Genomic DNA, 23,877 nt, shown 5'->3' with positions numbered 1-23,877 from the left:
GGCGGCGACCTACCAATGGTTTCGAGGGTTGTGTGTGTCTGTGTGAGCAGAGGTTTTGGGGTGTGTGTGGAGGGGGGCGGGGGGCAAGGTTGTGTTTGAGGAAATACTGCGGCAACTGAAAATTTTACTAGGTGGGAGTAACAAGGCGGGGCTACTGAAAATTTGGATCAAGGGTGAGCAGATATTTTTGAGATTGCGAGGGATGCAGAGGCGGGAGTAAAATACCGGGGCTACTGAAAATTTGAATCAAGGGACTGAAGTAGAGCAGGAGTAACAGACATCGCACACGGTCCGCACATACTAATCGTGTGCTATCAAACATTAAAACCTTCCAAGCGGTAGATATTTTCGAGATTACGAGGCAGTAATATTTTCGAGATTGCGAGGGATGCAGAGGCGGGAGTATTTGGGGAGCGAGCTAGTGTGCTTGACACACTGGCTGTGGACTGCAGCCGACGCACCTTCTCGCGTAAGCCATAGGCGTACTATACACCGACGGTGCTCCAAGATATTTTGTACTACATCTCACACGGTTGGTGATAACAAACTGTGTGAGCTCTACTTGATTTGAATAACATAATGGGGTCACAACGGCAATGGACGTTGTTTGAATTGCTAGACCTTTTATCTGCAATGAACATGCAACTATATGTGTGTTGTAAAAGAATTGGAATTTGGGGCAATGGAGCGGCATCAACATACCGTGGTAAAAAATTTGTCCCATTTGGGGCAGGTTTGGGTATAAGCTTCTCACAACCAGAGCTTCTCACAACAAGCATGATGGTTTTGATAGGGAATGTCCCACATTTGGGAATGAAATGATATCCATTGCCTCTTATTGCTTTCAAATTTTTTCTCGTGTCAACATAAAACAACAGGAGTGTTGTGTCAGTTTTTGTGGATTTTCGGGGTTCGTTTGGACATTTTTATGCATTAACTGCGTTTTCAATGCATTTATGTGCATAAATCAAATTTGAACTACATGCACATGCTCTAGTGCATATAAATTGGTTGAAAAATCAAATCTATGTCCTTGGGTGCATGCTTAGGTCCCATGCAAGAAATGGGAATGAATTTCGAACACCAGGGCACCATTGATTGCCGGCAAAACGTTGAGATGCATGGTATTTAAATTCTAGTAAATCCAAAACTCGTCTGAAATTCATGAAACTTGGCATGGTATCATGGAGCGGCATCAACATGTTCTGGTAAAAAAATTGTCCCATTTGGGGCAGGTTTGGGTATAAGCTTCTCACAAACCAGAGCTTCTCACAATAAGCATGATGGTTTCGATAAGGAACGTCCCACCTTTGTGGACGAAACGATATCCACTGCCTCTTATTGCTTTCAATTTTTTTTCTCGTGTCAACATAGAACAACAGGAGTGTTGTGTCAATTTTTTTGATTTTTCGGGGTTCGTTTGGACATTTTTATTTATTAACTGAGTTTTCAATGCATTTATGTGCATAATTCAAATTTGAACTACATGCACATGCTCCATTGCATATAATTGGTTGAAAAAACAAATATGTGTCCTTGGGTGCATGCTTACATCCCATGCAAGAAATGGGAATGAATTTCAAACACCAGGGCACCGTTGATTGCCGGCAAAACGTTGAGATACCTGGTTTTTAAATTCTAGTAAATCCAAAACTCGTCTGAAATTCATAAAACTTGGCATGGTATCATGGAGCGGCATCAACATGCCGTGGTAAAAAAATTATCCCATTTGGGGCAGGATTGGGTATAAGATTCTCACAAACCAGAGCTTCTCACAACAAACATGATGGTTTCGATAGGGAACGCCCACCTTTGGGGACGAAACGATATCCATTGCCTCTTATTGCTTTCAAATTTTTCTCGTGTCAACATAGAAAAACAGGATTGTTGTGTCAATTTTTGTGATTTTTCGGGGTTCATTTGGACATTTTTATGCATTAAATGAGTTTTCAATGCATTTATGTGCATAATTCAAATTTGAGCTACATGCACATGCTCCAGTGCATATAAATTGGTTGAAAAATCAAATCTGTGTCCTTGGGTGCATGCTTAGGTCCCATGCAAGAAATGAGAATGAATTTCAAACACCAGGGCACAGTTGATTGCCAGCAAAACGTTGAGATACCTGGTTTTTAAATTCTAGTAAATCCAAAACTCGTCTAAAATTCATGAAACTTGGCATGGTATCATGGAGCGGCTTCAACATGCCGTGGTAAAAAATTTGTCCCATTTGGGGCAGGTTTGGTATATGCTTCTCACAAACCAGAGGTCCTCACAACAAGCATGATGGTTTTGATAGGGAACGTCCCACCTTTGGGGACAAAACGAAATCCATTGCCTCTTATTGCTTTCAAATTTTTTCTCGTGTCAACATAGAACAACAGGAGTGTTGTGTCAATTTTTGTGATTTTTCGGGGTTCGTTTGGACATTTTTATGTATTAACTGGGTTTTCAATGCATTTATGTGCATAATTTAAATTTGAACTACATGCACATGCTCCAGTGCATATAAATTGGTTGAAAAATCAAATATGTGTCCTTGTGTGCATGCTTAGGTCCCATGCAAGAAATGGGAATGAATTTCAAACACCAGGGCACCGTTGATTGCCGGCAAAACGTTGAGATACCTGGTTTTTAAATTCTAGTAAATCCAAAACTCGTCTGAAATTCATGGAACTTGGCATGCTATCATGGAGCGGCATCAACATGCCATGGTAAAAATTTGTCCATTTGGGGCAGGTTTGGGTATATGCTTCTCACAAACCAGAGCTCCTCACAACAAGCATGATGGTTTCGATAGGGAACGTCCCACCTTTGGGGATGAAATGATATACATTGCCTCTTATTGCTTTCAAATTTTTTCACGTGTCAACATAGAACAGCAGGAGTGTTGTGTCAATTTTTGTGATTTTTCGGGGTTCGTTTGGACATTTTTATGCATTAACTGAGTTTTCAATGCATTTATGTGCATAATTCAAATTTGAACTACATGCACATGCTCCAGTGCATATAAATTGGTTGAAAAATCAAATCTGTATCCTTGGGTGCATGCTTAGGTCCCATGCAAGAAATGGGAATGAATTTCAAACACCAGGGCACCGTTGATTGCCCGCAAAACGTTGAGATACCTGGTTTTTAAATTCTAGTAAATCCAAAACTCGTGTGAAATTCATGAAACTTGGCATGGTATCATGGAGCGGCTTCAACATGTCGTGGTAAATTTTTTGTCCCATTTGGGGTACGTTTGGGTATATGCTTCCCACAAACCAGAGCTCCTTACAACTAGCATAATGGTTTCGATAGGGAACGTCCCACCTTTGGGGACGAAATGATATCCATTGCCTCTTATTGCTTTCAAATATTTTATCGTGTCAACATAGAACAACAGGAGTGTTGTGTCAATTTTCGTGATTTCTCGGGGTTCGTTTGGACATTTTTATGCATTAACATAGTTATCAATGCATTTATGTGCATAATTCAAATTTGAACTACATGCACATGCTCCAGTGCATATAAATTGGTTAAGAAATCAAGTATGTGTCCTTGGGTGCATGCTTAGGTCCCATGCAAGAAATGGGAATGAATTTCAAACACCAGGGCACCGTTGATTGCCGGCAAAATGTTGAGATACTTTGTTTTTAAATTCTAGTAAATCTAAAACTTGTCTGGAATTCATGAAACTTTGCATGCTATCATGGAATGGCACCCGACGTGTTGTGGTATTTTTCGTGTCCATTTTGAGAGAAGGCGCACTCGAATAATGACAGCTAACAAAGGCATTTTGAAAAAATAGTTGCCACTTTAATATCTCAAATGTTTGTATAATTCAAAACGTGTGTGTTCTGTTAACCATTCACGTGACGCCACGTGTCTTGACTTTAATGGCTATAGGAGGTGCCGTGTGGACAGCTGTTTGACTGAACGGGAGGCGTGCGAGCGCAGTCCGGTGCGCAGGCTCACCGGGAAGCGTACAAGTTGTTCAACGCAGGATCTGTGCATCCCTTCAACGCAAACGGTTCAGATTACGGTATGCAAATTAAAGCCAGACTTCGGCGCTAAGCCAAGAGACACTGCGATTTTTCAAAATATGCAGCTAAAAATCAATAGCACTATCTATTTTTTGCAACTAAATTCAGTAATTAAGCATAGATTTCATTCATACTAGAGATTAAGCAGTCGTTCTCACCGGGAAGCGAGACACAGCCTTGGACCGCCGCCCGCCTCGCTCCCATTGGTCTATATTAATGGCGCCGCCGAGCGGCCGCACCCCCCATCCTCGCTACACACACAATTCCTCTCTCTTCGCCCGCATCCTCGACGCCGCTCTGAGTCCTCAAAGCCGTCAGTGTACAAGGATGCCGCCGAAGCGCCCCATCAGAGGGAGTGGCGAAGCCGGGGCTGCTGAAGCACCGGAGCACGGCGTGAATATGGAGACAGAGGTTTCCGTCGCCGCCAACGAGGTGGAGAACGAGGCTGCCAACAAGCGGAGGCGGGTCGAGAAAGAACCGCAAGCGACTCCTATAGGCCTAGACTTCATCAACAACCTCCCCAATGATATGTTGATAGTCATCATATCCCTCCTCCCAATCAAATATCGGGCGAGGACAGCCGCCCTTTCCCGGCGGTGGCGCCCCCTATGGCTCCTCACCCCTTTCAACCTCCTCGACGCCCACAAGCTCTGCCATGGCTATCGCCAAAGCTTGGATGTGTTCTCCCAGATCCTCGGCAGTCACCGTGGCCCAATCAAAGGCCTTATCACGGGCAAGTTCCGTTCCAATGGCAAGGACCGAGCCAAGCTTGACGAGTGGTTCCGATCGCCCGCCATAGGTCAGCTCGAGAAGCTCAGTTTTAATGATGGGCATATGTGCTTGCTGCCAACGTCCGCACTTCGCTTCGCGCCCATGCTGCGCCTCACCAAGTTCATGAACTGCCATCCCCCCTAATGACATGCCCGCTCTTTTTCTACCACAACTGAAGCACCTCGTGCTCGTCACCGTCCGCATCCCAAAGGATGACATGGAGCGCCTGCTCCGTGCTGTACTACACTCGAGTTCCTTCGTCTTCAGGCGATGAATTGGTCGAGTACCATGCACATCACCTCCGGGACTCTCCGGACTATTTATGTGTGTTGCTGGTGCTGCAATGAGAGATCACGAAAGGTGGACCACAATATGGTCATCCAGGACACACCTTCACTTGAGAGATTACATGTAGTTGATCAACAAGGTCCAACAAGAATCAATGTCATTTCTGCGCCGAAATTGAAAGTGGTGGGATACTCGTCTGTCAAATACTACAACTTTCAGGTACAACAGTCGCCTTATACCTCTCCTTGATATCAACGTTATTTCTAGTTTTGAAGATGTATGTTCATCTGTCATCCAGCGAAGCTTCAGCCAGACTCTGGGCACAGTGAAGGTCTTGGCACTAGAATCTGTCGGCCCCAACCTAGACCAAGTTGTCAGTTGCCTGAGATGCTTTCCGTGCCTGAAGAAGCTGTATATCGAGGTGATGTTCCTTTCCTGTTAAATGTTAACCATAAGGGAGTTCAATTTTTTTGCACCTTTTCCCAGGTTTACAATGACAATGTACTACGATTTCTGAAGGAACTTTGGAGGATTTTAGGACATACACCCCCACCCCATATTGGTTGCTTCATTCATATGGTTACAATCGTCCATAAGCATTTCTCCTTTGGATTCATCTGTACTAGTTTTCTTAGGGAATTTTTCATCCAATCCAACCTCTTGTGAAGAAGCCTACATGTTTCTAGATTGTAATCAAATGCCCATGTTAATCATGCCAGGTCGAAGATGGCACGTTGGTGCATTTACAAATCCTGCAAACCAAATGGGTGTGTAGCAGTGTTCAAAACTGCATGCAGGCACTAACACGTTCTCTTCTTTTGCGGATAATAATAGGCCCGGAGGTGGATAATGTTTATAACGACAATCACATCGAATGCGTGGATCTGCATCTCTCAAATATTACTTTGAACTCCTACCAAGGGACCTTACCGGAGATTACACTCGCCAGGTTCTTTCTTGCCAGAGCAAAGGTGCTGAGGGTACTGAGGTTGAACACGCATTTAATTAGGAAAGATGAATGGTATGATTATCAGAGCCGACAGGTACTGCGGAAAGGAAGAGCCTCCAAAAATGCCAAACTTCGTATTGGAAGACCATATGGCAAAGAAATTGGAAGTCATTGTGTCAAACTCATACATGACTTGTCACCGGCTGATCCCCTTTCAGAAATGAAGAAGTGTGCAATGTTTAAATTTGGGCGTTGTAATCTTTGAATTTGAACCTTGCAATATTTATGGTATTTGTTATATTGAACCATTTTTGTTCTCTTGTCTCTACGCAAACAGTTCATCCGAGTGAACAGCATGTCGTATATCGCACACACCTTGATCTGGCTGACCATTTCTTTTGTGTTGCCTAATCACAAATAGTTCATCCGAGTGAACCGTATGGTGTACATCGCACACACCTTGATCTGGCTGACCGTTTCTTTTGTGTTGCCTAATCACAAACAGTTCATTTGAGTGAATTGTATGTTGTACATCGCACACACACCTTCATCTGGCTGCCCGTTTCTTTTGTTCCTCCTCATCGAAAATGGTTAATTGAACTGAACCATATGCCCTGAATCGCACATGCAACTAAAATCTGAACCGTGTTTGATGCATCCTCCATCACAAACGTTTTGCACCTTTTTTGACGGTTTTTTACACCACCATTTGCGATTATGGCATCGCACACAGTTTCATCGAAGGGTCTCTAATCGTAGTGTCGCGTTAGCAGCATCCTGCAGTAGTGCACCCATGGAGTCTTGATGCTGATCATGTTTTGCTCGTGGAAGAGGCTTAGTCAACGGGTCTGCAACATTCAGATCCATATGTATTTTGCAAATCTCTATGTCTCCCTCCTTGACTTGATCGCGGATGGAATTGAAGCGTCTCTTGATGTGTTTGGTTCTCTTGTGAAATCTGGATTCCTTCGCCAAGGCTATTGCTCCAGTATTGTCACAAAATATTTTCATTGGACCCGATGCACTAGGTATTACACCTAGATCGGATATGAACTCCTTCATCCAGACTCCTTCATTTGCTACTTACGAAGCAGCTATGTACTCCGCTTCACACGTAGATCCTGCCACGACGCTCTGCTTGGAACTGCACCAACTAACAGCTCCACCATTGAATATAAACACGTATCTGGTTTGTGACTTAGAGTCATCCAGATCGGTGTCAAAGCTTGCATCGACGTAACCATTTACGACAAGCTTTTTTTCACCTCCATAAATGAGAAACATATCATTAGTCCTTTTCAGGTATTTCAGGATGTTCTTGACCGCTGTCCAGTGATCCACTCCTGGATTACTTTGGTACCTCCTTGCTAAATTTATAGCAAGGCACACATTGGTCCGGTACACAGTATTGCATACATGATAGAACCTATGGCTGAGGCATAGGGAACGACTTTCATTTTCTCTCTATCTTCTGCATTGGTCGAGCATTGAGTCTGACTCAACTTCACACCTTGTAACACAGGCAAGAACCCTTTCTTTGATTGATCCGTTTGAACTTCTTCAAAACTTTATCAGGGTATGTGCTTTGTGAAAGTCCAATTAAGCGTCTTGATCTATCTCTATAGATCTTGATGCCCAATATATAAGCAGCTTCACCGAGGTCTTTCATTGAAAAATTCTTATTCAAGTATCCTTTTATGCTATCCAGAAATTCTGTATTATTTCCAATCAACAATATGTCATCCATAGAGCTCCCACTCACTTCCTTGTAAATACAGGCTTCTCCAAAAGTCTGTATAAAACCATATGCTTTGATCACACTATCAAAGCGTATATTCCAACTCTGAGAGGCTTGCACCAGTCCATAAATGGATCGCTGGAGCTTGCACACTTTGTTAGCACCTTTAGGATCGACAAAACCTTCTGGTTGCATCATATACAACTCCTCTTTAAGATATCCATTAAGGAATGCAGTTTTGACATCCATTTGCCAAATTTCATAATCATAAAATGCGGCAATTGCTAACATGATTCGGACAGACTTAAGCATCGCTACGGGTGAGAAGGTCTCATCGTAGTCAACTCCTTGAACTTGTCGAAAACCTTCCGCAACAAGTCGAGCTTTGTAGACAGTAACATTACCGTCAGCGTCAGTCTTCTTCTTGAAGATCCATTTATTCTCTATGGCTTGCCGATCATCGGGCAAGTCAACCAAAGTCCACACTTTGTTCTCATACATGGATCCCATCTCAGATTTCATGGCCTCAAGCCATTTTGCGGAATCTGGGCTCATCATCGCTTCCTCATAGGTCGTAGGTTCGTCATGGTCAAGTAACATGACCTCCAGAACAGGATTACCGTACCACTCTGGTGTGGATCATACTCTGGTTGACATACGAGGTTCGGTAGTAACTTGGTCTGAAGTTTCATGATCATCATCATTAGCTTCCTCAGTAATTGGTGTAGGAATCACTGGAACTGACTTCTGTGATGAACTACTTTCCAATTCGGGAAGGTACAATTACCTCATCAAGTTCTACTTTCCTCCCACTCACTTCTTTCGAGAGAAACTCCTTCTCTAGAAAGGATCCATTCTTAGCAACGAATATCTTGCCTTCGGATCTGTGATAGAAGGTGTACCCAACAGTCTCCTTTGGATATCCTATGAAGACACATTTCTCCGATTTGGGTTCGAGCTTATCAGGTTGAAGCTTTTTCACATAAGCATCGCAGCCCCAAACTTTAAGAAACGACAGCTTAGGTTTCTTGCCCAACCACAGTTCATATGGTGTCGTCTCAACGGATTTAGATGGTGCCCTATTTAACGTGAATGTAGCCGTCTCTAAAGCATAACCCCAAAAGATGGCGGTAAATCAGTAAGAGACATCATAGATCGCACCATATTTAATTAAGTATGGTTACGACGTTAGGACACACCATTACACTATGGTGTTCCAGGTGGCGTGAGTTGCGAAACTATTCCACATTGTTTCAAATGAAGACCAAACTCATAACTCAAATATTCACCTCCACGATCAGATCGTAGGATCTTTATTTTCTTGTTACGATGATTTTTCACTTCATTCTAAAATTCTTTGAACTTTTCAAATGTTTCAGACTTATGTTTCATTAAGTAGATATACCCATATCTGCTCAAATCATCTGTGAAGGTCAGAAAATAACGATACCCGCCGTGAGCCTCAACACTCATTGGACCGCATACATTAGTATGTATTATTTCCAATAAGTCAGTGGCTCGCTCCATTGTTCCGGAGAACAGAGTCTTAGTCATCTTGGCCATGAGGCATGGTTCACAAGCATCAAGTGATTCATAATCAAGTGATTCCAAAAGTCCATCAGCATGGAGTTTCTTCATGCGCTTTACACCAATATGACCTAAACGGCAGTGCCACAAATAAGTTGCACTATCATTATTAACTTTGCATCTTTTGACTTCAATATTATGAATATGTGTATCACTACAATCGAGATTCAACAAAAATAGACCACTCATCAAGGGTGCATGACCATAAAAGATATTACTCATATAAATAGAACAACCATTATTCTCTGATTTAAATGAATAACCGTCTCGCATTAAACAAGATCCAGATATAATGTTCATGCTCAACGCTGGCACCAAATAACAATTATTTAGGTCTAAAACTAATCCCGACGGTAGATGTAGAGGTAGCGTGCTGACGGTGATCACATCGACTTTGGAACCATTTCCCACGTGCATCGTCACCTCGTCCTTAGCCAATCTTCGTTTAATCCGTAGCCCCTGTTTCGAGTTGCAAATATGAGCAATAGAACTAGTATCAAATACCCAGGCGCTACTACGAGCATTAGTAAGGTACACATCAATAACATGTATATCAAATATACCTTTCACTTTGCCATCCTTCTTATCTGCCAAATACTTGGGGCAGTTCCGCTTCCAGTGACCAGTCCCTTTGCAGTAGAAACACTCAGTCTCAGGCTTAGGTCCAGACTTGGGCTTCTTCACTTGAGCAGCAACTTGCTTGCCGTTCTTCTTGAAGTTCCCCTTCTTCCCTTTGCCCTTTTTTCTTGAAACTAGTGGTCTTGTTTACCATCAACACTTGATGCTCCTTCTTGATTTCTACCTTCGCAGCCTTTAGCATCGCGAAGAGCTCGGGAATTGTCTTGTCCATCCCTTGCATATTATAGTTCATCACAAAGCTTTTATAGCTTGGTGGCAGTGATTGAAGAACTTTGTCAATGACACTATCATCAGGAAGATTAACTCCTAGTTGAGTCAAGTGGTTGTGGTACCCAGACATTCTGAGTATATGTCCACTGACAGAACTATTCTCCTCCATTTTGCAGCTATAGAACTTACTGGAGACTTCATATCTCTCAATTCGGGCATTTGCTTGAAATATTAAGTTCAACTCCTGGAACATCTCATATGCTCCATGACGTTCAAAATGTCTTTGAAGTCCCGATTCTAAGCCATAAAGCATGGCACACTGAACTATCGAGTAGTCATCAGCTTTGCAATGCCAGACGTTCATAACGTCCGGAGTTGCTCCTGCAGCGAGTATTGCACCTATCGGTGCTTCGAGGACGTAATTCTTCTGTGCAGCAATGAGGATAATCCTCAAGTTATGGACCCAGTCCGTGTAGTTGCTACCATCATCTTTCAACTTAGCTTTCTCTAGGAACGCATTAAAATTCAAGGGAACGGTAGCATGGGCCATTGATCTACAACAACATAGACATGCAAAAACTATCAGGTACTAAGTTCATGATAAATTTAAGTTCAATTAATCATATTACTTAAGAACTCCCTCTTAGATTGACATCCCTCTAGTCATCTAAATGATCACGTGATCCATATCAATTAAACCATGTCCGATCATCACGTGAGATGGAGTAGTTTTCAATGGTGAACATCACTATGTTGATCATATCTACTATATGATTCACGTTCGACCTTTCGGTCTCAGTGTTCCGAGGCCATATTTGCATATGCTAGGCTCGTCAAGTTTAACCCGAGTATTCTGCACGTGCAAAACTGGCTTGCACCCGTTGTATGTGAACGTAGAGCTTATCACACCCGATCATCACGTAAAGTCTCGGCACGACGAACTGTAGCAACGGTGCATACTCATGGAGAACACTTGTACCTTGAAATTTAGTGAGGGATCATCTTATAATGCTACCGCCGTACTAAGAAAAATAAGATGCATAAAGGATAAACATCACATGCAATCAAAAATATGTGACATGATATGGCCATCATCATCTTGTGCATTTGATCTCCATCTCCAAAGCACCGTCATGATCTCCATTGTCACCGGCTTGACACCTTGATCTCCATCGCAGTGTCATTGTCGTCTCTCCAACTGTTGCTTCCACGACTATCGCTAGCGCTTAGTGATAAAGTAAAGCAATTACATGGCGATTGCATTTCATACAATAAAGCGACAACCATAAGGCTCCTGCCAGTTGACGATTACTTTTACAAAACATGATCATCTCATACAACAATTTATATCTCATCACGTCTTGACCATATCACATCACAACATGCCCTGCAAAAACAAGTTAGACGTCCTCTACTTTGTTGTTGCAAGTTTTACGTGGCTGCTACAAGCTTCTAGCAAGAACCGTTCGCATCAAAACCACAATGATTTTTCGTCAAGTGTGTTGTTTTAACCTTCAACAAGGAATGGCCGTAGTCAAACTCGATTCAACTAAAGTTGGAGAAACAGACACCCACCAGCTACCTGTGTGCGAAGCCCGTCGGTAGAACCAGTCTCATGAACGCGGTCATGTAATGTCGGTCTGAGCTGCTTCATCCAACAATAATGCCGAATCAAGTAAGACGTTGGTGGTAAGCAGTATGACTATTATCGCCCACAACTCTTTGTGTTCTACTCGTGCATATAACATCTACGCATAGACCTGGCTCGGATGCCACTGTTGGGGAACGTAGTAATTCAAAAAAAATCCTACGATCACGCAAGATCTATCTAGGAGAAGCATAGCAATGAGATGGAAGAGTGTGTCCACGTACCCTCGTAGACCGAAAGCGGAAGTGTTTAATAACGCGGTTGATGTAGTCGAACGTCTTCACGATCCAACCGATCCAAGTATCGAACGTACGGCACCTCCGTGTTCAGCACAAGTTCAGCACGATGACGTCCCTAGAGCTCTTGATCCAATAAAGGGTCAAGGGAGAGTTCTGTCAGCACAACGGCGTGGCGACGGTGTTGGTGATGTGATCCGCGCAGGGCTTCGCCTAAGCACTACGACAATATGACCGAGGTGGTAAACTGTGGAGGGGGCACCGCACACGGCTAAGAAACAACTGTTGTGCCTTTGGGGTGCCCCCTGGCCACGTATATAAAGGAGGGGGAGGAGGAGGCCGGCAGCCAAGGAGGGCGCGCCAATGGAGGAGTCCAACTAGGATTCCCAATCATAGTTGGATTCCCTTTCCTATTCCAAGAGGGGGAAGGAGGGAAGGAGAGGGAGAGGGAAAGCAAAGAGGGGGCCGCACCCCCTCCCCCTAGTCCAATTCAGACTGCCTTGGGGAGGGGGGCGCGCCACCTTGTGGCCTTCCCTCTCCTACTCCCTTATGGCCCATCAAGTCCCATAACTTCCCCGGGGGGTTCCGGTAACCCCTCGGTTCCCCGATAAATATCTGAAACGTCCCGAAACCTTTTCGGTGTCCGAATACCTTCGTCCAATATATCAATCTTTACCTCTCGACCATTTCGAGGCTCCTCGTCATGTCCGTGATCTCATCCGGGACTCCGAACAAACTTCGGTCACCAAAACACATAACTCATAATACAAATCGTCATCGAACGTTAAGCGTGCGGACCCTACGGGTTCGAGAACTATGTAGACATGACCGAGACATATCTCTGGTCAATAACCAATAGCGGAACCTAGATCCTCATATTGTCTCCTACATATTCTATGAAGATCCGGTAAAACCGCATAACAACATACGTCATTCCCTTTGTCATCTGTATGTTACTTGCCCGAGATTCGATCGCCGGTATTATCATACCTAGTTCAATCTCGTTACCGGCAAGTCTCTTTACTCGTTCTGTAATGCATCATCCCGTAACTAACTCATTAGTCACATTGCTTGCAAGGCTTATAGTGATGTGCATTACCGAGAGGGCCCAGAGATACCTCTCCGATACACAGAGTGACAAATCCTAATATTCATCTATGCCAACTCAACAAACACCTTCGGAGACACCTGTAGAGCATCTTTATAATCACCCAGTTATGTTGTGACGTTTGATAGCACACAAAGTGTTCCTCCGGTATTCGGGAGTTGCATAATCTCATAGTCAGAGGAATATGTATAAGTCATGAAGAAAACAATAGCAATAAAACTAAACGATCATTATGCTAAGCTAACGGATGGGTCTTGTCCATCACATCATTCTCTAATGATGTGATCCTGTTCATCAAATGACAACACATGTCTATGGTCAGGAAACTTAACCATCTTTGATTAACGAGCTAGTCAAGTAGAGGCATACTAGGGACACTCTGTTTGTCTATGTATTCACACATGTACTAAGTTTCCGGTTAATACAATTCTAGCATGAATAATAAACATTTATCATGATATAAGGAAATATAAATAACAACTTTATTATTGCCTCTAGGGCATATTTCCTTCATTTTCGTAGTGCTTAGGCGAAGCCCTGCAAAGATCACTTCACCATCACTGTCACCATGTCGTCGTGCTGCTGGAACTCATCCACTGCCTCGCCGTCTTGCTGGATCAAGAAGGCGGAGGACGTCATCGAGTTGAACGTTTGCTGAATGCGGAGGTGCCATACGTTCGGTGCTCGATCGGTTGGAACGGAAAGAAGTTCGACTACATCAACCGCGTTGTCAAACGCTTCCGCTTATGGTCTACGAGGGTACATAGACACACTCTCCCCTCTCGTTGATATGCATCTCCATGGATAGATCTTGCGTGTGCGTAGAATTTTTTTTGTTTTCCATGCAACGTTTCCCAGCAGCTGCATACCAGGCAGCGCTAGCAGCGCCCTTGGAAACCTCCATCGAGGAGGAGTGCAAGGCGGAGGCGGACTACCAGGCAAGGCTGACGGAGGCCCTCGCCCTCTCTGTGGCTAGTGACTGCATAGTGCCGTTGTCGCCGGCGAGGCTCATCGACGCAGGAGCCCACCGAACGCTACGTCTGGATAGGCGAGCTGCACGAGTGGGTCCACCCCTCCCCCCCCCAAATCTGGCTCGGCGCGAGCTGGCGCAGGAGGCCACGTACCTCGACCATTGGAGGCAGCGCGCGCCGACGGCGAGTGTCTCATGCAGAGGGAGCGCGAGGAGAGGAGGAGGAGCGTCGTGCACGCGCCGGAGCAGTCTAGCAGGCGTTGCAGCCGGCGCAACAGGGCGACGTGGCCCTGGCCTGGGAGGTGGCATTCCCGTGGGCTGGCCCGGTGCCGCAGCTGGTCGACCTTACCGGCGTTTCTTCGGACGACGAGGACGCCTAGGGCACCGTGCATGGCGGCGCGGACTTTTTTTATTTTCTTTTTAATTAAAGTTTGATGTAAATATGGACTTTGGCCGGCGGCTGACTGGTTTTATTGCTTTATTTATGTTTAAGTTTGAACATTGATTGTTTTTTCTAGTCAGCGTTCAAAAAATATGGGTTGGGTCAGTGTTGGGTGCATGTGCCGACCCAAATGAAAAATCGAACATTGTTGTCAGCGCGGCCGACCCAAACAAATAAAAAGCGGACAAAGCATGCATCTGTTTGGATCGGCCCGTTGGAGTGTTCTTATGGTTCATTGTTAGCTTTTTGGTGTGGATAGCCCCTCGGGTGGTTACTCCGGAAAAAGTACTCTGATTTTTTTATTTGAAAAAGTACTCGGATTTGAACAGCTAAGTTAGGCCGATCTATCCTTATGAGTGGACAATCATATGGATGGAATTCAATTAACACTTGAGTACTTATTCACAATTCCTTTTTTCATTGTTACCACAAAAGAGTAGCCAAAATGATACTTGAGGTACCATGTCAACAACTAAGAGGAACCAATTAACCTGAGACCGTTTACACCTATATAAAACATGACATACATGGTGCATTTGTATGATAAATGTTCGTTTCTATGTGTGTGTTTATTAGTTGGACATGCATTTTTGTGTGTTGTGCGAAGAAAAAAAGAATGATGGAAAAGGAATAGTTGTTTGAGCCCCTTATTATTGTCTTTCCAAACAAACCACAAATTAGATTATATGTACTTTTGAAAACTTGAAAGGTACTTCTAATTTTTTAAACAAAAAAGAAAGTGTACTTATGACCCAAAATTATGCATCCCTACTAATCTCCCTGCTTATTTTTTGCGAGAAAACTTCTGACCTATTCATCTTCAATCATGAGAGTACAATGAACACCTGAAATAATACATCCAGATCTATAGACCAAGCGACGAATACAAGCACTGAAGCGAGCCGAAGGTGCGCCGCTGTCATCGCCCCTCCCTCGCTGGAGCCGGGCAAAACTTGTTGTAGTACACAGTCGGGAAGTCGACATGTTAAGGCCCCATAGGACCAGCGCAGCAGAACAGCAACCCCCGCCGATGGAGAGTAGCATAGATCGGAAGGATCCAACCTTAAAAAATACAAACATCGGCGAACTATGACAGGATCCGAGCAAATCCACCAAGGACAAATCCGTCGGAGACACACCTCCACACATCCACCGACGATGCTAAACATACCACCGAGACAGAGGCTAGACGGGGAGAACCTTATTCTATCTTCATGGAGCTGCCGCCGTCTCGTCTTCCTGAGCAGGAGACAAACCCTAACAAGACTCGACGGAACATCTAAAGCCCTCCTGCCGGCAAGGGCTGGGATCCACCGCGTCGTCATGGCCCTAAAGCCACCGGAGACGAGGCGGACCGCCGGCGGCGCCGACGAGAGACAGAGAAACCCTAAACTTTTCTTGGGGGAGGAGCCAGCTGGTTTCTTTTGAGAGTTAGTACACAAGGCATGTGCACTACTGATGCAACGACCGAGGGTGCAAGCTCATATAAAGAAAATCACCCATTACTAGAACTATTTTGCATATTAGTTTTGTCTTAAGAAAACTTCTTGAAGTTTGATGAAATTTACAAAAAAAAATTATCAACATTCACAATACTAAACTCATATCATTAGACCCGTCAGAGAATATATATTTCATACTATATTAATTTGGTATTGCAGATTCATATTTTGAAACATGATCAAACCTTAAAGTTAGACTTAGGAAAATAAATATACAAAATAAAAAAAAGAACGAAAGTATCATGGTTAGTTGATAACGTGATCCACCGTTATTCTCTTATCAGTGGCAAGCTTGGAAAAGCTCATGTCAATATACCTTCTACTTCTTTTATTGTCTCTTTTGTCTGCAAAAATACTTTTAAGATGTATCCTTTTACTAAAGATGTACACGTGTTATAATTTAAAAAAATACAGTTGAAATCGTCAATGAATACTAGAAATATTATCAAAAGCACCGTATATCTTGGAACAGAGAGATAGAATTATGATACTTTGTCGAACTCCTTTTCTTATCTCCACGGTGTCAATCTTTCAATTCACTATGCTTCCTAATTTTAGAGTCCTTTCATTAAACTAAGGTGTTTAATTTTAGATTTGGTAGAATTTTAATCAGGTCAGTGAATTTCCAAGGAGCTCTTTCATTCGGTTGAGGTGTTAGCTTTGAATTTGATATACGATTTTGACTGAGTCAACGATTTCTTATATTAAGCGATAGCAACCACAACCTGTAAAAACACATTAATCTCGCGCATCCTCTCACCGTAAAAACGCATTAATTTCTTACATTAGCGCAAGAAACTTCCCTACATACTTATGGATTGATTAGCAGATAACATAGATCACACCGTAAAAAAAGCCCACCAAAACACAACATTATATAAAAAATATCTTTCACACGCAGCAAAGCAAATAACAAGCAAAAATTATGAAATTCTAACAACACGAACGATGCAGTGAAAACTGTCCAACCCTTCCAATAGTGACCAAACAAGAGACAACTTGGCTTGGTACCAGCTACCAGAGACAACAAGATTGGCACCGGCCCTAACATGCGCCCTGGATCTGTCTCTCCTTGTGAGCGTATTACCTGCACTACATGTCACTACGCTCACCACTGGAATCGCATACATCTGAGCCGCGCAACCTTGCCAAGGACAAGGAGTATCTCCCCTATTGCTGGATCACGGGATGAATCTCCGTAGAATGGCCAAACCGATGCGCGGTACGTGACGGAAAGTGCGGTACACAGCTCGGACGTACGTGCGCGTGAGAGCTTTGTTCGTGCCTACACAAGCTGCCGGCAAAAGAACGATGGTACGATACAAACCACTGTTGCGTCCTAGAGCACGTACGTCCGCATGTGCATTGTGCGTTTTGGCCTTGCTCGGCACGAGACCATGGACGATACGAGCGTGCTGTACCTGGCACGTCCTCTGGTGGCTGACCTGACTGTTTGGATCATCGGATGCGCTTACAAAGCTCGAAGGGGAAATCAATTATTCGACAATAATGGTGTGGTGCCGTGCCGGAGAACATGCGGATACGGCTCGGGCTAGGCGGGGCACGAAAGGGGCGTCGCAACCACTGCAGTCGAAATAGGTTGCTTTGGTGTGTGCTGTGTGCCTGTGTAGTTTGTGTAGTTTAGTGAGTAGTTTTCTGAAGGGTTAAGCTTTATCCTTCTGAGCCAGTAACTCACCGTAGCGTCCACAGAATGTAGTGGTGCATTCCTTTTTTTCGAAACGATGGAATGTACCATTCCGTGCTTAAGCTAAACGGGCGCTGTTCGTTCATTAAAATAGCAACCCGGTCGAACTATGGTTAATCGGTCATTGGTGTTGCCGGAGGTACATTACTGTATGAGCTGACAGAAAAAATGAACATTAGTGCCATGCCATTTCTCAGTATATGTTCTGTAACTGGCAACTCAATATAATTGTATTCATGTGCGCAATTCTTCATCGGATGTGCTTTGGATGGTTAGGAGGGCAGTAGTGCCCCTAGTCCACAAAAAATTAAACCTCGGGTTTGACGCTTTGTTGTTTAATAAAGGCGGAACATTTTTTCAGTGGGAGGCGATGTTTTCATCGTTAGCAAGGCGTCTGTAGTGACTTCGTCAATCTGAACACTTGCCGACTCAGCCTCTCGATATGTTTGCATGTGTCCAAAGAGATGTGTCATGAGTGTATGTACGTGTTTGTAAGCTTCTGCATATGTACTTTATTCTTAAAAAAATACTCATTCTAGCATGTAAGGTCAGTAGGATTGCATAATTACCAACTTTTCTTCACCTTTCTTTTTAGATAAACGGTCTGACTTCATTGAATGCCCACAAATCGTACTACGAAAAAGAAAATGAAATGAACGTTGGAAAAACAAGAACCCTCAGTGCAACCAAATGCAAAACCAATTGCTTTGAAAGTTGTCCACAATTGTTAACTTTGTATTCCGTATCATGATGTTCTTCCATGATTCATATAAAGTGTTGAAGACCAAAGATCCACTAGCTAGATGGACTATAAGATTTCTCAAAGGCACATCAGTTGTCTATCTCAAATAGTGAGAAACCTAAGATAGGTAAATCGTGTTGTAGACAGAAACGCTTCTCTTACAAACTCCATTTTCATGATCTAATGAGCAAATGAAGGATAAAATGCAAAATATAGACACCATAATGAAAACAACCGAGATAACAAATGATGTAACAAAAATGTCATCAACACATGCCATTGGCAAAATGTAACCATCGTTCGCCAACTTAACAACCGCGGTAGCATGAGACTTGGATCCCCGATGTCAGTTGTAACAGAATTTTCAAATTGAGGTTATATGGCTGCATTTTTGGAGAGAGAGCCACGCACACGCTCTATGTTTTTTAGGGGAATCTCGCAACTGTTTATTGATCAAGTAAAACTTTTACAAGTACATATATAGGATCATACGGATTTTCTATCCATACATGATGGCCAACACCTAATGGCATGCACGATGTATCATGTATGTACTACGACCACGACAGATGCAGGCCGGAGAAGAAAACAGTCATTGGTGAACTGCGGTGTTGCTATTGACAAAAAATCTCCCAGATCAATGCCCAATTTTTCTGCTGCCGGTGGTCCATGCTATTTACATTTTTTTAGCGGTGCCCATGCTATTTACTTGTTTGGACCTCCCATGGAAATATCGCGAGAGCTATGTCTCACTCATACCGATTCCTATTAGGAATCGCCTAGGAGCGGGCGACTATCAGACTGGCCCAACACTGTAGTGAGTGCAAGTTTTTTTTTCTATTGTTTCCCCCTAGTTTTCCACTGTTTGTACTACGATTTTCCTCATATTCATTTGGCTCCTCTTTTTTCCTTTTCCTTTTATTTTCTTTGTTTTTTTGGTAGTGTATTTTCTTTGGTTTTCATCATTTTTTTTCTTCGGTTTTCATCGGTTCTTTTCAACACATGACTACGTTTTTCACAAGTGTTGTATATTTCGTTTATCTAAAGAAACATTTTTTAAAAAATGCCACAAACATTTTGCCTGAAACATAAACATGTTTTTTCTATACGACATACATGTTTTTAAACAGTATGAAACAATATTTTTTACATTTTATAACATTGTTTTGAATCTCACATACACATTTTTTATGTATATAAAGGGCTGGCCTATTAAGCGACATGTTTTAAGTATACATAGGACCGGCCTATACCTCACCTTTTTTTTTATACAAGCCTATACCTCGCCTGAAGCAGGACGGTAGGATGTCTCGCTTCAGGCAGCCCTAATTGGGCCAGCCCAGCGAGGCACATGCCTTCAGCTCTTTTTCCCCATTTTTGGCATCCGTTTATTTGTTTGTTTTTTTAATTTCACTCATATAACAAAATATTCTGAATAGATATATTATAAAGTTCACTTTATATACAAAATTAAAATATGCATTTACAAAATGTTAGTTGTGTGTATAAAAATGTTTTCGAAGTACTGAAAAAATGTAAAAAGTTTATGGATCAAAGTAGAATAAAAATCGTAAACTCTGTTCAAAAAAATGTTAACCATGCATTAACAAAGTCGTAGTTATGTATATATAAAATATTTCCAATGTATACATTTTTTACAATATGTATAAAAAAAGAAGACATAAAAAATATAAATCATGTATTTAGACAAATGTTAAACGTGTACATTAAAAACGTTACAGATGTATACCAAAAATGTACAATATGGATGGTGAAAGTAGACATCGGAAAAATTATATTTTCAATTTTTTTAATCATGTTATTGGAAAAAATAAAAGTGTATATATAAAATGATACTGATGTACACGAAAATGTACAATGTATATGAATAAACTATATGTAAAAATATATGTTTTAAAAAATTTAATCATGTATTCCAAAATGTTCAACGTGTATTTAAAGATGTTTCTATTACGCAAAAAATGTACAACGTGTATGAAAAAAGTAGACATCAAAATATATATTTTTTCAAGAAAAAGGTTAATCACCTATTTGAGAAATATTAAATGTGTTATAAAAAATGATCCTGATGTATACGAAAACGTACAAAGAAAACCAATAAAACCAAAAAAGAGCACACAAATATAAAAAGAAATAAAAAGCAAAAAAATCAGTAATTTGAAAAATAAATAATGGAAGAAAAATTAAAAGGGTGAACTGTGAAAGAAACGACGAAGATAATGGAAAACAGAAAACTGATGAAAACCGTTGAAAAAGTCGATAGAAAAACAATAGAAAATTACAAAAGGAGAAAAAAGGACGAAACCAGCACGTATCGTCCATTTCTAAACGGCGCTTACCAACTTGTAAGACCCATGATGCGGCTATATCTCTCACGTGTCGAGGCATGACTTAGAGGCATAACCGTATTGTGTTTTTATCGCAAGAAGGGTCATCTTCACACAATCTCATGTAATGAACAAGAATGGGATAAAGAGATTTGGCTTACAATCGCCACTTCACACAATACTTAAATAAATCATACATCATTCAGAGTACACACATAGACCGACTACGGTCGAATCCAAATGAAAAAGGAAGATAACCCCAAATGCTAGATTCCCGATCGTCCCAACTAGGCTCCACTACCGATCATCATGAAAAGAAACATAGTAACGACCAAGGTCCTCGTCGAACTCCCACTTGAGCTCCGTTGCGTCACCTGCACTGGTATCATCGGCACCTGCAATTATTTTGGTAGCATCTGTGAGTCACGAGGACTCAGCAATCTCAAAAACCCGCGAGATTAAGACTTAAGCTTATGGGTAGGATGGGGTAATGAGGTGGAGTTGCAGCAAACACTAAGCAATTATGGTGGCTAACATACGCAAATAAGAGCGAGAAGAGAAGCAACGCAACGGTCGAGAAGTTAGAAGTGATCAAGAAATGATCCTGAAATTACTTACGTTCAAACATAACCCAAACCGTGTTCACTTCCCGGACTCCGCCGAAAAGAGACCATCACGGTTACACACGCGGTTGATGCATTTTAATTAAGTCAAGTGTCAAGTTCTCTACAACCGGACATTAACAAATTCCCATCTACCACATAACCGCGGGCACGGCTTTTAAAAGTTTATACCCTGCAGGGGTGTCCCAACTTAGCCCATCACAAGCTCTCACGATCAACGAAGGATATTCCTTCTCCCGGAATAACGCGATCAGACTCGAAATCCCGGTTACAAGACATTTCGACAATGATAAAACAAGACCAGCAAGACCCCCCGACTGTGCCGACAAATCCCGATAGGAGCTGCACATATCTCGTTCTCAGGGCACACCGGATGAGCACTCCATACAACTAAAACCAGACCTCAAGTTTCCCCGAGGTGGCGCTGCAAAGGACTCTAGTTCGGACCAACACTCAGAGGAGCACTGGCCCGGGGGGGTAAATAAAGATGACCCTCGGGCTCCGAAAACCCAAGGGAAAAAGGCTTAGGTGAGGCAAATGTAAAACCAAGGTTGGGCCTTGCTGGAGGAGTTTTATTCAAAGCGAACTGTCAAGGGGGTCCCATAACCCCAACCGCGTAAGGAACGCAAAATCAAGGAACATAACACCGGCATGACGGAAACTAGGGCGGCAAGAGTGGAACAAAACACCAGGCATAAGGCCGAGCCTTCCACCCTTTACCAAGTATATAGATGCATTAATTAAATAAGAGATATTGTGATATCCCAAAATCATCATGTTCCAACATGGAGCAATCTTCAACTTCACCTGCAACTAACAACGCTATAAGAGGGGCTGAGCAAAAGCGGTAACATAGCCAAACAACGGTTTGCTAGAAAGGTGGGTTAGAGGCTTGACATGGCAATATGAGAGGCATGATAAACAAGTGGTAGGTAGCGCGACATAGCGATAGAGCGAGCAACTAGCAAGCAAAGATAGAAGTGATATCGAGGGTAATGGTCATCTTGCCTGAAATCCCGCAAGGAAGAAGAACGAGTCCAAGAAGAAGACAAACGGGCGGAGTCGAACGAATCCTCACAACTCCGGAACGAAACCGAAGCTAACGAGAGAAGCAAACCGGAAAGAAGCAAACAACATAGTAAACAACCATCACATAAACATGGCATGATGCACAATCAAGTATGATGCATGTCCAATTTAATGAGCATGGCATGGCAAAGTGCAACAAACAACACTACAAATTAAGTGGAGCTCAATATGCAACGAGTTGCATATTGACGAAACACCACATGACTCATTTAGTTCTCTCTCGGTTATGTACCCAACAATATTAAATGTTATTAAACATGGCAAGGGGTGAAGCATAATTAAACTACAGTATCTAAGCAATTTAAATGGGGCCGGAAACAACAAACAACAATTCCGGAAAATCCCCGCATGCATTTAGCAAGTTAATGCAAACAACAATTTTAAACATTTAAAATATTGTTATCATGATGCGGATGACATAAACAAGTTTTATGCAATTTTAAGAAAATGTTGACATGAGCATGTTATGGAGCATGTCACGGTGGTGGAAGGAAAGGGTGCCACGGTGACGAGAACGGAAACTATGCCATGGCGACGTTCCGGTTCTGGTAGCTCATGGAGATACCGGTGCAAAAAGAAGTGTGGCGGGAGCGTGTCATGCAAGGTTGGTGGGATGATCCCGGTTATCGGGTGCCCACGGGTCGATGGCATGGAAACGAGGAATGCGCAAGCGACAATTCAGACACGGCGCAAACATGAGCATCTCATGCGACACATGCATTCGTTCACGGGCGTCGTCTCGGGGTTATACCTTCGAAGCATGCATTTTCGGGGCGGAACGAGTTCGATGCGGTGTAGAAGGAAGTAGATGTTCTCATGGTGGTAGTGGAAGTAGTGGTACACATCTCGGAGAGGGACTTGACGAAACCGAGTTCTTCGGGGTAATCGGGTACCCCCTTAAGCGCCCGTTTCTTTGATTCCAGCAAACGGGCGCACACACCACATCCGCGTTGGGCCAGCCCATCATACTCTTTTTTTTTACGTTTTTCTGTAAAACCTTTCGCATCCGCGCTTGGCTTTTTCTGCAGAACCTTTCAAAAAATATGTGCCGTGTTTCTAACACCACACCTTATAGGCAATGTACGAGCGCTCTAACCATCCGGGACAACATTCACTTCATGATAGAATCCTTCCTTTATTCTTCTTTAAATAACGATCGCTTTTTTGTGCTAGATTCCAGCTTGTTTGCATTTTTTGTTTTGGCCAGTTTTTTTTCAATTTCGTGAACTTTTATCAAGTTTATGAACTTTTTTA

At 42.8% G+C, this 23,877-nt stretch overlaps 1 pseudogene; it reads right to left on the bottom strand.

Moving 5' to 3' along the window:
* LOC123142600 (probable LRR receptor-like serine/threonine-protein kinase At3g47570) overlaps positions 1-14,564 on the bottom strand; it is a 38,105-nt pseudogene extending 23,541 nt beyond the window's left edge.
* Between the last annotated feature and the right edge of the window lie 9,313 nt (positions 14,565-23,877).

The sequence above is a fragment of the Triticum aestivum genome, chromosome 6D (assembly GCF_018294505.1).
Source record: "Triticum aestivum cultivar Chinese Spring chromosome 6D, IWGSC CS RefSeq v2.1, whole genome shotgun sequence".
NCBI classification, from domain to species: Eukaryota; Viridiplantae; Streptophyta; class Magnoliopsida; order Poales; family Poaceae; genus Triticum; species Triticum aestivum.
The sequence above is the reverse complement of the archived record's forward strand: the minus strand, read 5'-3'. Positions and strand labels throughout refer to the sequence as shown.